This window comes from Scyliorhinus canicula, chromosome 14 (genome assembly GCF_902713615.1).
Source record: "Scyliorhinus canicula chromosome 14, sScyCan1.1, whole genome shotgun sequence".
NCBI lineage: Eukaryota > Metazoa > Chordata > Chondrichthyes > Carcharhiniformes > Scyliorhinidae > Scyliorhinus > Scyliorhinus canicula.
The window spans coordinates 134,542,031-134,556,398 of record NC_052159.1 but is presented as its reverse complement, the minus strand read 5'-3'; the positions used below and the strand labels follow the sequence as shown (position 1 = coordinate 134,556,398).

The 14,368-nt window shown below is 48.5% G+C and overlaps 1 non-coding gene across 1 annotated transcript; it reads left to right on the top strand.

Moving 5' to 3' along the window:
• The first annotated feature begins 13,080 nt into the window (after window positions 1-13,080).
• trnak-cuu lies at window positions 13,081-13,153 on the top strand. Its single transcript has one exon. It is a non-coding gene; the product is annotated as a tRNA-Lys (tRNA).
• Window positions 13,154-14,368: the final 1,215 nt, after the last annotated feature.

The window sequence follows — 14,368 nt, the reverse complement described above, 5'->3', positions numbered from 1 at the left end:
TGTATGCCTGGCCTGTGCCGAAAGATGTAGGCTGCCAGCCACAAAGTCTATCGTTGTATTCTGGCAGAGGCGATTGACGGTATCAGCTTATCTTCACGAAGGAACCCCAGCAGGGGTTTCTGGTCCATTGTTATTGTGAAACATCACCTGTAAACATTCTGCTGAAATTGTTTGATGCCATAGATAATTGGCATGAATTTACACTCAGCATCAGAAAGCATTCCTGGAGGTCAAGGTAAGTGGCCTCTCTGAGCCATTCACCATTGTGTGGGATAGAACTGCCCTTAACTCATACATTGATGTATCTCAGGTCAGAATGATGGGTTTTCTCGGGTCAAAGTGAACCGGCACTTTATGCGCTACATATCATTTCCTTTTAAGTAGCCTTCCACATCCTTAGAGTCCCCTTGTCAATTACGACCTGCTCCAGTCTACCAAACCTTGCGAGTATAAGACCATAAGACCATAAGACATAGGAGTGGAAGTAAGGCCATTCGGCCCATCGAGTCCACTCCGCCATTCAATCATGGCTGATGGGCATTTCAACTCCACCTCCCAGCATTCTCCCCATAGCCCTTAATTCCTCGCGACATCAAGAATTTATCTATCTCTGCCTTGAAGCCATTTAGCGTCCCGGCCTCCACTGCACTCTGCGGCAATGAATTCCACAGGCCCACCACTCTCTGGCTGAAGAAATGTCTCCGCATTTCTGTTTTGAATTTACCCCCTCTAATTCTAAGGCTGTGCCCACGGGTCCTCGACTCCTCGCCTAACGGAAACAGTTTCTTTGCGTCCATCCTTTCTAAGCCATGTATTATCTTGTAAGTTTCTATTAGATCTCCCCTTAACCTTCTGAACTCCAATGAATACAATCCCAGGAACGCCAGCCGTTCCTCATATGCTAGACCCGCCATTCCAGGGATCATCCGTGTGAATCTCCGCTGGACACGCTCCAGTGCCAGTATGTCCTTCCTGAGATGTGGGGCCCAAAACTGGACACAGTACTCCAAATGGGGCCTAACCAGAGCCTTATAAAGGCTCAGTAGCACATCGCTGCTTTTATATTCCAACCCTCTTGAGATAAATGACAACATAGCATTCGCTTTCTTAATCACTGATTCAACCTGCATGTTTACCTTTAGGGAATCCTCGACTAGCACTCCCAGATCCCTTTGTACTTTGGCATTATGAATTTTCTCACGTTTAGAAAGTAGTCTATGCTTGGATTCTTTTTTCCAAAGTGCAAGACCTCACATTTTCTCACGTTGAAATGCATCAGCCATTTCCTGCACCACTCTCCCAAACTGTCTAGATCCTTCTGCAGCCTCCCCACTTCCTCAGCACTACCTGCCTGACCACCTAACTTCGTATCATCAGCAAACTTCGCTAGAATGCCCCCAGTCCCTTCATCCAGATCATTAATATATATGGTGAACAGCTGCGGCCCCAACACTGAACCCTGTGGGACACCGCTGGTCACCGGCTGCCATTCCGAAAAAGAACCTTTTATCCCAACTCTCTGCCTTCTGTCAGACAGCCAATCCTCAACCCATGCCAGTAGCTCACCTCGAACACCATGGGCCCTCACCTTACTCAGCAGCCTCCTGTGTGGCACCTTATCAAAGGCCTTTTGGAAATCCAGATAGACCACATCCACTGGGTTTCCCTGGTCTAACCTACTTGTCACCTCCTCAAAGAATTCTAACAGGTTCGTCAGGCACGACCTCCCCTTACTAAATCCATGTTGACTTGTTCTAATCCGACCCTGCTCTTCCAAGAAATTAGAAATCTCATCCTTAACGATCGATTCTAGAATTTTACCAACAACCGAGGTTAGGCTAATTGGCCTATAATTTTCCATCTTTTGTCTTGATCCTTTCTTGAACAAGGGAGTTACAACAGCGATCTTCCAATCGTCCGGGACTTTCCCTGACTCCAGTGATTTTTGAAAGATCTCAACCAACGCTTCCGCTATTTCTTCAGCCACCTCCCTCAGAACTCTAGGATGTAGCCCATCGGGGCCAGGAGATTTGTCAATTTTAAGACCTTTTAGCTTTTTTAGCACCATCTCTTTTGTAATGGCAACCATACTCAACTCAGCCCCCTGACCCTTTATAATTTTTGGGATATTACTAACGTCTTCCACTGTGAAGACAGACGCAAAGTACTTATTAAGTTCTCCAGCCATTTCCTCATCTCCCATCACTAGCCTTCCAGAATCAGTTTGAATTGGCCCAATGTCTACTTTGGCCTGACGTTTGTTTCTTATGTATTGAAAGAAACTTTTACTATTAAAAGTTGGAGTATGTCCTCCAACTTCTCAATACTTAGTTCTATCGTTGTAAATTTCATAATCATTACTTCCCACCATTTAGTGTGTGCATCTACAGTCGCTAGGAACATGTGTCGCTCAACTGGACCAGCACAGTAGAAGTGTATTCTCTGCCAAGGCTGTGTCGATTGTTCTCAGGGATGTAAGGGTTGCAGTGATCGAGTGTTTCTTAGTTTTGCACAGGACTGACATTGCCCCACTTTCTCTGCAATTTGAACATCTAATCCTGGCCACCAAATAAAACTGCGTGCCAGCTCCTTCATGCTCACCACACCAGGATGCCGCTCATGTGCTTCATCAAGGATTTTATTACACAAGCACGGAGGAATAATCACTCAGATTCTCCATAATAAAACTCCATTCTGGACTGTCAACTCAAGTCCTCTTGTGATGTTGGTCTTGAACTCTGGATTTTTACGATGTGTGTCTGTCAATCGTGCTTTTTAGGACTATGTCCACAACCATCCCCATTCATGTGTATCGCTGTACTTGAGATGAAGTAACAAGTACATTATCTGCGTGTGCGAATTTTTGGATTATGGATGAAATCTTCTTCAGTTTCTTGCTTGATTTTTAATGGTAACTTTGATGAAACATTAGCATTTGCATGTTGTCCGATATATGATATTGAATATCGTATACGTGTTCCAATAATATCAAAGACCATCTCTGTAGCCTACAAGCTGCTAAAGAAGGAATACTTTTATACCGCCTGAGGATTGTGGTCAAGCATTGATGATCTGTCAAAAGAGTAACGTGACAACCATAAAGGTAGTCGTGAAACCTTCTTACTCCGATTACGATGCTCAAAGCTTTGTTTTCTCGCTGAGTGTAATTTGTTTCTGTGCTGGTAAGAGTTCATAAAGAGAATGCTATTTGTTGTTCTTCTCCCGAAGACATTATGTGCGAGACAACTGCAACAACCCCAGAGGATGATGCATCGTGAAGCAAGTTGTAACTTCAGTTTGGGATTGACGTGAACAGAATTCTTTTGGGATTCTTTCATATCTTTATACGTATTTTCACATTCTTCTGTTCAGTGCCAAACCTGCTCGGGCAGCACGGCAGCACAAGTGGCTAGCACTGTGGCTTCACAGCACCAAGGTCCCAGGGTCGATTCCCTGCTGGGTCACTGTGTGCGGAGTCTACATGTTCTCCCTGTGTCTGCGTGGGTTTTCTCCAGATGCTCCAGTTTCCTCCCACAGTCCAAAGACGTGCAGGTTAGGTGGATTGGCCATGATAAATTGCCCTTAGTGTCCAAAAAGGTGAGATGGGGTTATTGGGTTATGGGAATAGGATGGAAGTGAGGGCTTAAGTGAATCGGTGCAGACTCGATGGGCCGAAATGGCCTCGATTTGCACTGGATTTTCTATGTTTCTATTTGGCGTACAACAACGTGTATAAAGGCTTCAATTGCATGGCTAAATTTTGAACAAATTTACGATAATAATTGATCAAATGCAGAAACAGATGCGTCACAGTTTGAGGACACGGTGCTTCTCAGATTAGTTATCTTTTTTGGCTCCTCGTGGAAGCCATCTTTATCAATGTTGTGACCCAAGTAGTTCACGGCTGACTTGAAAAAGTCACACTTTTCCCCCTGATCTCATCCCCAGCCAAAGTGGGTTTGCCGTCCTCTTTCGGATCCTGGTGCTTGACCTTTCACCTCGGTCACAAAATTCAGCCCGGAGCTTCAAGTAGAGAAAAGAGAACGGTTTGCATTCTCTGCAATCTCTGTGATAGCTACTTCTGTGCACAAGGGACGGACCACTCAAAACAGGATTAGGAACACTATAATGTGCATTCTTTATTCAAGGGTGGTTCTGCATGTTCGCACAGGTCTTCACTGTTAAGGTACCATCTTCAGGTCACTAACGTACAATAGTCACATGGTGTGTTACCTCACATTCCTTACACTGCTGTACATTGGAAACATAAGCTCCTCTCTTAAAGGTGCACCACAACATGAAACACAAATTGCAGGATTGAGGGGACTCTGCATTAGTAATGTTGCATGTAGCAATATAGTGAGCAAGACGTGTCAATTCTAGAACACACGGGACATGGGGCTCACCTCTGAGAGTGGCTGAAGCAACTGAGCAGACTTAAATCTGTCGGAGTGATTTTTATTTCTGGCAAGTATTACTGAGATTCCCTTTGATATACGCCATACTGAGAATGGCAATACCAACACTATTCTAACCACATATGTCTATTTCTAGGAGCCAGCGAATGGTTTCTGAGTACTGAAGCTCCGTTTGATGTCTTCCGTCTTTTAAAAATACAATCATGGCACACGAGTAAACATATAAAAATGATGAAGTTCAAGCGGAAACAAGTACCAAACCCTCCAACCATTCAGTACTGTGATATTTACTTTAACACATTATATCAAATGTTGGATTTATAAATTAAATGAATCAGCCCAATGAACTGTGAAGGCTTGTCCCAAAAACCTGCCAAAAGGATAATCAATACTAACAAGGATTAGTGCACTAACTACGGGTTCTGGATTGCAATTCCCTGAAGTAACTTTTACAGCAAACCAAAAATTGTTTTTTATATTGTAATTCTTTCTGGAAACATATGTTCACACATTCTCTGGTCCGGTGAAGCCACTGAACAATTTGCAGAGCCTCAGCAACTGCAGGATGAGTTTGAATGTTTTGTAATTGATGTCTTGACAACCAGGGAAAATTCAATCTTTCATATGCTGAAGCAAAAATAGCGCTGCATTTCATGTCCTCAGAGTACGACACAGAAAGACATCCAATACACACACTAACTATGAGCAAAAGCAGTAAAGCTATTCGAAATCAACCTCCATGCACTGAGTGCTGAGATGGCCTTACACAGCAGTGTGATAAAGCTGTGAGTGGTGGCCTATTAATACAAATGGGGACCATGAAGAAAATTTTGTAAAGGTGGATAAGTAACCACACAAACCTCAGAATTAGATCTTTATAATAATGTTGGGGGGGGAGGATGGCAAGGGGGGCAATTAGTCTTCAATGGTGGTGTCCAAATGGGGATAATAAATAAGCAGACTAACTTACATCCATTTGGAAAATGGGCTGTCGATATATTACTGAAGATGAATTTCACCAACTCCCACAACCTGAATCTCCCAATTCATTTTGTGAAATGTGTCCATTCCAAAAGCCTGGATTGACTGAATATTCAAACATTTTCGCTATGGACATTCTGGGCGTGATTCTCCGATCGCGACCGATTCCGGCCCCGGAAATGGGCTAGGAGCGGGGCCGCGAGGAACACGGGGTGCGTGGCGTGAAATCCGCATCGTCAGCGCGTGACGCCCGAATGATGGCGCGCCGCGTCTTAAAGGGTGCGATCCGCCAACGGAAGGACCTGGAGCAGAAGAAGGAGGAGAGATGGCCGAGCCCCGAAGAGTCGCCCCGAGGTTGCGGGACACGGACCTGGACACCCTCCTCGATGAGGTGGAGCTACGTAGGGCCATCCTCTGCCTAAGATGTGGGCATCGCCAGCCGTCTAGCACAGTGCGACGCGCCTGGCGTGAGGTTGGCACGGCAGTGAGTGCTGTGGGGCAGACCCCTCGGTCCGGGAAGCAGTGCAGGAAGAAGCTCCACGACCTCACCAGGGCTGCCAGGGTAACTGCCATGAGGGTGCCCCCGGGTCACAACCAACTCCCCCCCCACCATGTCCCTCATCACCCCCCCCCCCCCTCTCCCCCCCGGGCACGAGGGGGAGGGGGGGGCGAGGGTGAGTGTAGGGTGTATGTTAGTGACCCACATGAGCACCGCGACCCCCACACCCTAGGCTTTGATGGCCACCTGTGGCGCCCTGGCTCCACCCCACCATCAGTGGCTCCTCCTCCTCCTCCCCCCCCCCCCCCCCCCCATGCACTTCGATATCAGTGCCCGCATCCTGGGCCTTCCTCACCGTTTGGGGGTCAATGTTCCCCTTGGAATCCCCTTGAACATACCGGCCATGAGTGCCTGCGGCCTGCGCGGCGACAACGGGCCACTCCGCGGCCATCCCCTCTGCTGCATCTGCATCCACTCTGGGCTGTCTCTGTTGACGCTGCTGGATGGCCAACTGCAGTGCAGCGGCCCCAACCACTGCGGTGAACATCGCTGTCTGGTTGGCATACATGGTGACCGGCAGAAGGGTGGTGGGGGGCAGATAAACAAAATGTTACACAGAGGTTCTTCGACATCTCGGCAGCCGGGTGCCATGGGATACCTGTGTGCCCCGGTGGCCTGGTCATTCTGCTAACACGCAGCCAGCCTAACCCCTGGTCACTGTCTGTGTCCAACGGTCAGTTAACAACGTCCTCCTCACCAGTGCGCCAGTGGGCTCTGCCCATCAGCCACACGCCAACCTGCGGGCGTGTCCTCGTCACCGTCCTGCCATGGCAGGGCGGCTGACATGTGGCGTCCGCGGATGGACGACCCCCTCCACTACACCTACACCCCCTCCCACCTCCACTCACTTCCTCCCTCTCCCCCTCCCACCTCCACTCGCTCCCTCCCTCCCCCCTTCCACACTCCCCCCCCTCCCACCCACGCCCCCGTTGGTCGCAGTGTTCTCGGGGAAGCCTTCCGCAGTCTGCGGAGGCTCCGGGACAGTCCGCTCGCCCATCTCTGTGCTCAGCGTCTGCCAGCATGTCTGGCTGACGACTATATTTAACAGGTGTGAGCGGCGATGGTGTGAACTGGGGTCACGCCATCGGGACTTTGGCCCATCCGGACCGGAGAATAGCGGGGGTACCGGAGAATCGCCATTTTGGGTGTCTCGGGCAATTCTCCGGCCTGCGCCGCGCGGAACCCGACGGGACCGATTTTGCCTGTTGGGAGAATCGCGGGAGCGTGTCAGACCGGCGTCGCGTGGGAAACTGGCGCGGCCGGCGATTCTCCCAACTGGTGTGGCCTCGGAGAATCCCGCCCTCTGTTACAACCTGACCTGATGTAATACTGGACAGGTCATGTGCTGGAGTGAAACCTAGCTTAATAGATCCTAACTTTCTTTTTTAGAAACCCACATCCCTAGAATGAATCAAACACAAGTTTTGATAGTGGGGAAAATACCAATTCCAGTAAATATACAAATATGAAAATTCAAATTTTCTCTCCAATCATAATACATCCAGGGGGAATAAATTTTGGGCAGGATTCTCTGTTTCTGAGACAAAGGGCAGGATTCTTCATTGCCCGATGCCAATATCGTAATTTGCGGTCAGGCCTTTTGACCCTGAAATCGGGGGGCGGCGCGTGTTTTCGATGCTCCACCCTCTCTAAAATGGTGTCATCGGTGAGTACTCTGCACGCCGTTGGGACGGGTTAAGGAAGTCACCTGAAGGGCCTCCTCCGATGCTCCACTCGCGATGGGCCGAGCTCCTGATGGCTTGGAACACGTGTGCTCTGAGTTTTCGTCAACCTCGCATGGCGGCTGCGGACTGTGTCCAGCGCTGCCATATGTGGATGGGAGCGGAGCCTTTCCACTGGCCGTAGTGACTTTGGCGGGCACTGGTGGAGGGGAGGGGTCCGGGTGTGGCGAGGGGTGTTACAGGGGGGCACTACCTGGCAGGCCGGGTTCGTGCGCGGCCGGCTATGTGTTGACCCAGCAATTCACCGGCTGTTTATGTCGGGAATGCTGGGAGCCTGACGTGGCGCGGCTGCGAGTCCCCCACCGGGTGGGGCATTGTTGCCGGTGGCGCCAAATTTAAAAAAATTTAGTGGATCTAATTATTTTTTTTTTCCCAATTAAGGGGCAATTTAGCGTGGTCAATCCACCGAACCTGCATATCTTTGGGTTGTGGTGGTGAAACCCATGCAGAAATGGGGAGAGTGTGCAAACTCCACACGGGCAGTAACCCAGGGCCGGATTCGAACCCAGGTCCCCAGCACCAAGTCCCAGTACTAACCACTGCGCCACATGCTGCCCTCGAGCCAATTTTTTCAGTGGAAAACTAGATACTTCCTCCAGACATAGCCTACAAATCGGAGAATCCAGCCCAAAGTGTTGACACCAACCAGAATCCGTGGGTTCTTACTACATAAAAACTAGCGTCGTACCTGGATCGATTCCGCTACCATTGTGAGCTAGCATTGGTGCCGCGTGGATTCCAATGAAAAACAGTGTGGGATTCGCCGGGTCTGTGATGGACACTTGGGAGGCTGACAAGTTGCAGCCACACATACACATTACAATCCCCCCATGCACAGTTATCCCAGCCAACGAGATGGCACTGGCCGTGCTGGAGCATGCCCATACAGCTGATGGATCGGCTGGGGCCAGAGGGCCCGGGGGAACACCAACACGACCAATGGCACTAAGTTCAAAGTCGGCTGCTAGTGGTGTGCGCAGCTGCGTGGCTGCCGTGCCGGCTGCGGCAATGGTGTTCCCTGCCCGTCCACACCAACCCAACAGCCCACCTCCTTGCCACCTCCCACTACTCCCCCGACCCTGGCAGAAGACCTGTGGCCAGTGACACAACTGTCAACAAACTAAGGCGGTGTTGGACATCTTCCGTACGCTCTCTCGCTCCCTCAGCAGACAGCACGCTGGTTGCACGATTTTTAAAAGCACAAGTAAGGTTAAGGGGGGGGGGGGGGGGTTGTTGGGTTACGGGTATAGGGTGGATACGTGGGTTTGAGTAGGGTGATCATTGCACGGCACAACCTCGAGGGCCGAAGGGCCTGTTCTGTGCTGTACTGTTCTATGTTCTAAGTGAACTATGCGTCGGGAAGTCGGCCCATTGGAGACGGAGAACATTGGGTAGGGCCTGCTGATGATATGCAAATGGTGTCTACTATGCGTGTGTTCTGGAATGCAATGACACCGCTGTCGAGGTGATGGAGAATTGCAGTTTGGCGTCAGATCGGCACCTGCCACGGTTTTGGCATCAAAACCGATTCTCTGCCCAATGACCTTTCCCGATTTTGGATTTCCTGCCCTTTGACTTTGTGCAAGACAGAGAAAGTTACTGAACAAATCCACAGGAGTGTGTTACTGAACATTTAAACATAAAAAATGAATTATATTACACCAGACAAAAAGGTTGGAAAAATCTCAAAACAAACACAAGAATGTGATTCAAATATTCACTATTCCTTTACCCAGCAATATCGCCACTGATGCATGCACATTGCAATCACACTCTTGAGTGCTTGGAACGTTCTCAGTGATTGGAATGTACTTACCTCTCTTTGATGTGGCTGATGTTTTTAAAAATTGGAGTTTTAGCATTTAAAGTCACCCATCCATGAAGGAAGGTGAATTAATCAAGGCAGCAGCTGTTTGTGGAAGCTGTCAATCGCAGTCCACTACTAAAAAGGAATGAATGGCTTATAGCTAATGGATGTGTGACTCTAAGTGTTGAAACACCAATGTTTACAAACAGCAACCATATCAAAGAATGGCATTGCAATCATACTCTTGAGTGCTTGTAATACACTTACCTATCTTTGAGCTGTCAGTCACAGTCATACCTTTCATACTAGAAAAGTATGAATGGTTTGCAGCTAATGGATCTGTGGAGTTGAAACACAGGTCACACCTGTTCTTCTTCGAGGAATGAACACATGGAGCCTCCACGTAAGTGTTACAGCTGTAATTTCCTCTGCCCCTGCTTGGACAGACAGGGGTCTCTTTTATGGGGGGGGGGGAGTTCCATGGGGGGTCCTTTTAGGCAGGGGGACCCTGTGAGGGTCCCTTTAGTTACGGCGACTCTGTGGGGGTTTCCCTCTAGATGGGGAGTCTCTGTGGGGGCCCCTTCAGCTAGGGGGTCCTGGGTGTCGCTCTATTCTGATAAATACCAGAAGTGATGCCTTCCGGTGGCGGCATGTGGAGGGGAAGTCACACATTGGGTGGCTCCCAATTGAGATATATTTTTGGGGGGTCTAAAGTCTGGTCCCGGGGTAATGTTTGGAGGATTGAAGAAAGTGAGATAAAAAGCCACTAAAGGATGCCAAAAGGACTGCAAAAATCAGTTGCGAAGAAGGGAGGGAACGGGGACTTGTCATTGGGTGAGAGGGTCAGCCAAGGACTGGTAAGATGGCAGATGCTAGACCGCATGATGGGGCCGCACTGCTTACCGTGGAGACGATGACTGAGGAGATGGTTGTGGAGCTGGAGAAGCAGTTTGCGAGGCACATGGTAGCGTTGAGGAAGAAGATGGCGATTGCACTGAAATCGTTGGTGGAGGAGGCAATTGCCCTGGTGAGGGTAGCTATGGCAAAGACATTAGCCGAGGTGAGAGAGCAGGGCGAGAAGATGAAGGAAATGGAAGAGACCATGTCGCAGCACAGCGAACAGGTCACCTCAATGAACAAAGAACAAAGAAAACTACAGCACAGGAACAGGCCCTTCGGCCCTCCAAGCCCGTGCCGACCATGCTACCCGTCTGAACTAAAATCTTCTGCACTTCCTGGGTCCGTATCCCTCTATTCCCATCCTATTCATGTATTTGTCAAGATGCCCCTTAAATGTCACTATCGTCCCTGCTTCCACCACCTCCTCCGGCAGCGAGTTCCAGGCACCCACTACCCTCTGTGTAAAAAACTTGCCTCGTACATCTCCCCTCAACCTTGCCCCTCGCACCTTAAACCTATGCCCCCTAGTAATTGACCCCTCTACCCTGGGGAAAAGCCTCTGACTATCCACTCTGTCTATGCCCCTCATAATTTTGTAAACCTCTATCAGGTCACCCCTCAACCTTGTGAGGGACGAGCTGCGGAGGGTGGTGGAGGCTAAAAAAGGGCTCTGACCAAAGTTCGAAGATTTGGAGAACCGCTCGAGGCGATAGAATTTGAGGATTGTAGCCTTGCCCGAAGGGGCAGAGGGCTCGAGGCCGAAGGAGTACTTCACCAAGCTGCTGGCGGAGTTGATAGGGGAGGGTGAGGTGCCCTCCCTGTATGAACTGGACTGAGCTCATCGATTGTTAAGGCCAAAGCCAAAATTAAATGAGCCACCAAGAACAGTAATTATCTGCTTCCACAGATACCACACGGAGGAGAGGGTGTTAAGCTGGGCGAAGTGGAAGCGGGAGATGTAGTGATCTGTATATCTGCTGGAATGTAAAGGGTTAACAACTGTATAATAGTGTTAGAAAACCAATAGATGGCAGCACCAGATCCATGTATATAAACTGAACTCAGAGGATCTTCCCACCTCTTCAAACCAGGAGTGATTAGACAACAAAGTATTAGAGAGATATAGGGCGGGATCCTCCCCTACCCGGCGTGACGGAGGGTCCCGGCGTAGGGGGGTGGTGCCAACCACTCAGGGGTCGGGCCTCCCCAAGCCCCGCGCCGGAGCGGTTGGCACCAGAAGACTGGCGCAAAAAACCGGCGCCCCCGGCAGCGTGGCTGGCCGAAAGGCTTTCGCTGGTTGGCACATGCTCCGGCAGTGACATCAGCGGCAGCTGGCCGCTGACGTCACTGCCAGCGCGTGCGCGATGTGGGGTTCTCTTCCGCTTCCGCCATGGTGAAGGCCGTGGCGGCCGCGGAGGAGAAATAGTGCACCCAGGGCACTGGCCCGGAGTCTGAGCGGGGAGCCCCGATCGCGGCCAGGCCACCGTGGGGGCACCCCCCGGGGTTTGATCGCCCCCCCCCCCCCAGGACCCCGGGGCCCTCTCGCGCTGCTGATCCCGCCGTTCCAGAGGTGGTTCAAACCTCGGCGGCGGGAGAGGCCTCCCAGCGGCGGGACTTCGGCCCATTCGGGCCGGAGAATTACTGCAGGGGCTTCTCCGATCGGAGTGGCGAGAATCCCGCCACCGCCATTTCCCGGGTGGCGGAGAATCTCTGCCACGGCGGGGGCGGGATTTTCGGCGGCCCCAGGTGATTCCCCGACCCTGCTGGGGGTCGTAGAACTTCGCCCATAGCTTAGTTGGCACGTCTAGTTAAACATAGTTAATACGTCTTCTGATTTAATTTATCATCAGTTATAGTTGTGGAAGAGTGAACAAACTCATTAGTATTTATATTCATTATTCATTGAATGTTATTTGCTTTCAATTGAAGACTGATAGTTTCATTGAACTGCAACCATCAGACCATTTTGGGGGACCCATACAGATACGGGGAAAATGTGGAAACTCCACATGGACAGTGACACGGGGCCGGGATCAAACCCAGGTCCTCGGTGCTGTGAGGCAGCAGTGCTAACCACTGCGCCACCATGCTACCCCTCTGTAATTCTAAATGCCGGACAATTTCTTTAATCATAATCTCAGAAAACCAATTACCTATTTCTTCCCTCAATGTATCTGCTAACTCTCTTGGCGATGAGGACAGTTTGTAACATTAATTTCCATGCATCTTAGTCAAGAATTGCAAGCAATATACTGATACGTTTTCTACTCCTAGCAACAGTCAAAGCCATTTTTAAGTGAAATACTTCTCAGAAAATCCTGTCCTTCTGTCCAGTACCCCCACACATGAATGTATTTAAGGGTTCATAGACCCCACTTAATTTCAAGGATTATGATCCCAGCCGAGCCCCCAAATTTGTAATGTTGAAAGCTTAGTTAATACTGGACATGTCACTTCCCAGAGTGAAGCTTTCTTGAGGGATCCTAACTTTCTTTATGAAATCATGGAGGAAAATTACTGAAAATCCAATATCTTTTAAACAAACAAAATGAACTACATTGCACCAAACTACTTCTGCTCTTACATTTTATGCTCTTATCTTTGTTATTTTTAATCTCAATGAAACTACATATCTAATATTTTGGTAAAATATTCAGAAGTTTTCCAAGCGCAGCCCAGCTAGCTCAGGTGGTAGAGCATGGGACTCTTAATCCCAGGGTTGTGGGTTTGAGCCCCATTTTGGGCGCTTCAATTTCTTGAATCTGAGAATATTAAACTGAACTGTTAAGAGCAGCACAGTAGCACATTGGTTTGTCAATTCTCAGCTTGGGGGACTGTCTGTGCAGAGTCTGCACATTCTCCACGTGTCTTCGTGGGTCCTCTCCAGGTGCTCCGGTTTCCTCCCAAAAGTCCCAAAAGATGTTTTGTGAATTGCACAGTCTAAATTCTCCTTCAATGTACCAAAAATTCACATAACAAATTTAGACAGATTATAAACCCAGCACAGCGCTGGCTTAATGAAGAGAGAAGTGTGGCGACTAGGGGATTTTCACAGTAACTTCATTGCTGTGTAATGTCAGCCTACTTGTGACACTAATAAGGATTATTAATATAATATTATGGTTCTGTGTTATTGCTTCCATGTCTAACAGTGGCATACAGTTACCTGACTGTTATTTACCCTTTAGTGGTTTACCAATTTAAGTGCATCAGTGTGGGGTTAGAGTTTTGTTTAACATCACCAGGTGTAATAAAGCTTCTTCACAAATAACCTAGAATGCTATTGCCAATCATAAAAAGATGTGCATTTCCTTAGCATCTTTTATAACCGAGGGCTTTCCAAAGTACTTTGCAGCCAGTAAAGTACTTTTGTAGTATAGTTACTGACGTAATATATGGAAAAAATATCAGCTTCTGTGAACAGAACAAACTCCCACAAACAGTGATTTAGTGTTGGCCAGATAATCTGTTTTAATGATGGTGATTTAGCGATAAACACAGGCAAGGCAATGGGGATAGTTCAGCCTTGAAACTTTGCAATTGGGTCTTGTACATCCACCTGTCAAGACATTGGATTATCATTACAGCGAAAAAACAGCACCTTCTGCATTTGACTGATAAGGAGAGTCAGCCCAGAATTATTTTGTGTGTCCATGAGTGAGACTCGAACCTATAACCTTCTAGCTTAATGATGAGTTCTCTGCAACAAAGCCACAGTTGATACATTGTCAAGAAGTCAAGCATGTATAATAATGCAAATAAAATATTTACTTACCTTACAAGCTCAAAACTGATCTTTTAAAATTAATTTGCAATAATCAGAATCATCTACGAATTCAAAGGATATTAAGGAAATGGCTGAGTTGATTTCAGAAATTAATATTTAAGAATATTTATTTTTTGATAGATGTAAACAGTGAATTGAACCCTTCGGTGGCAACTATTTATTTTAATATTCGAT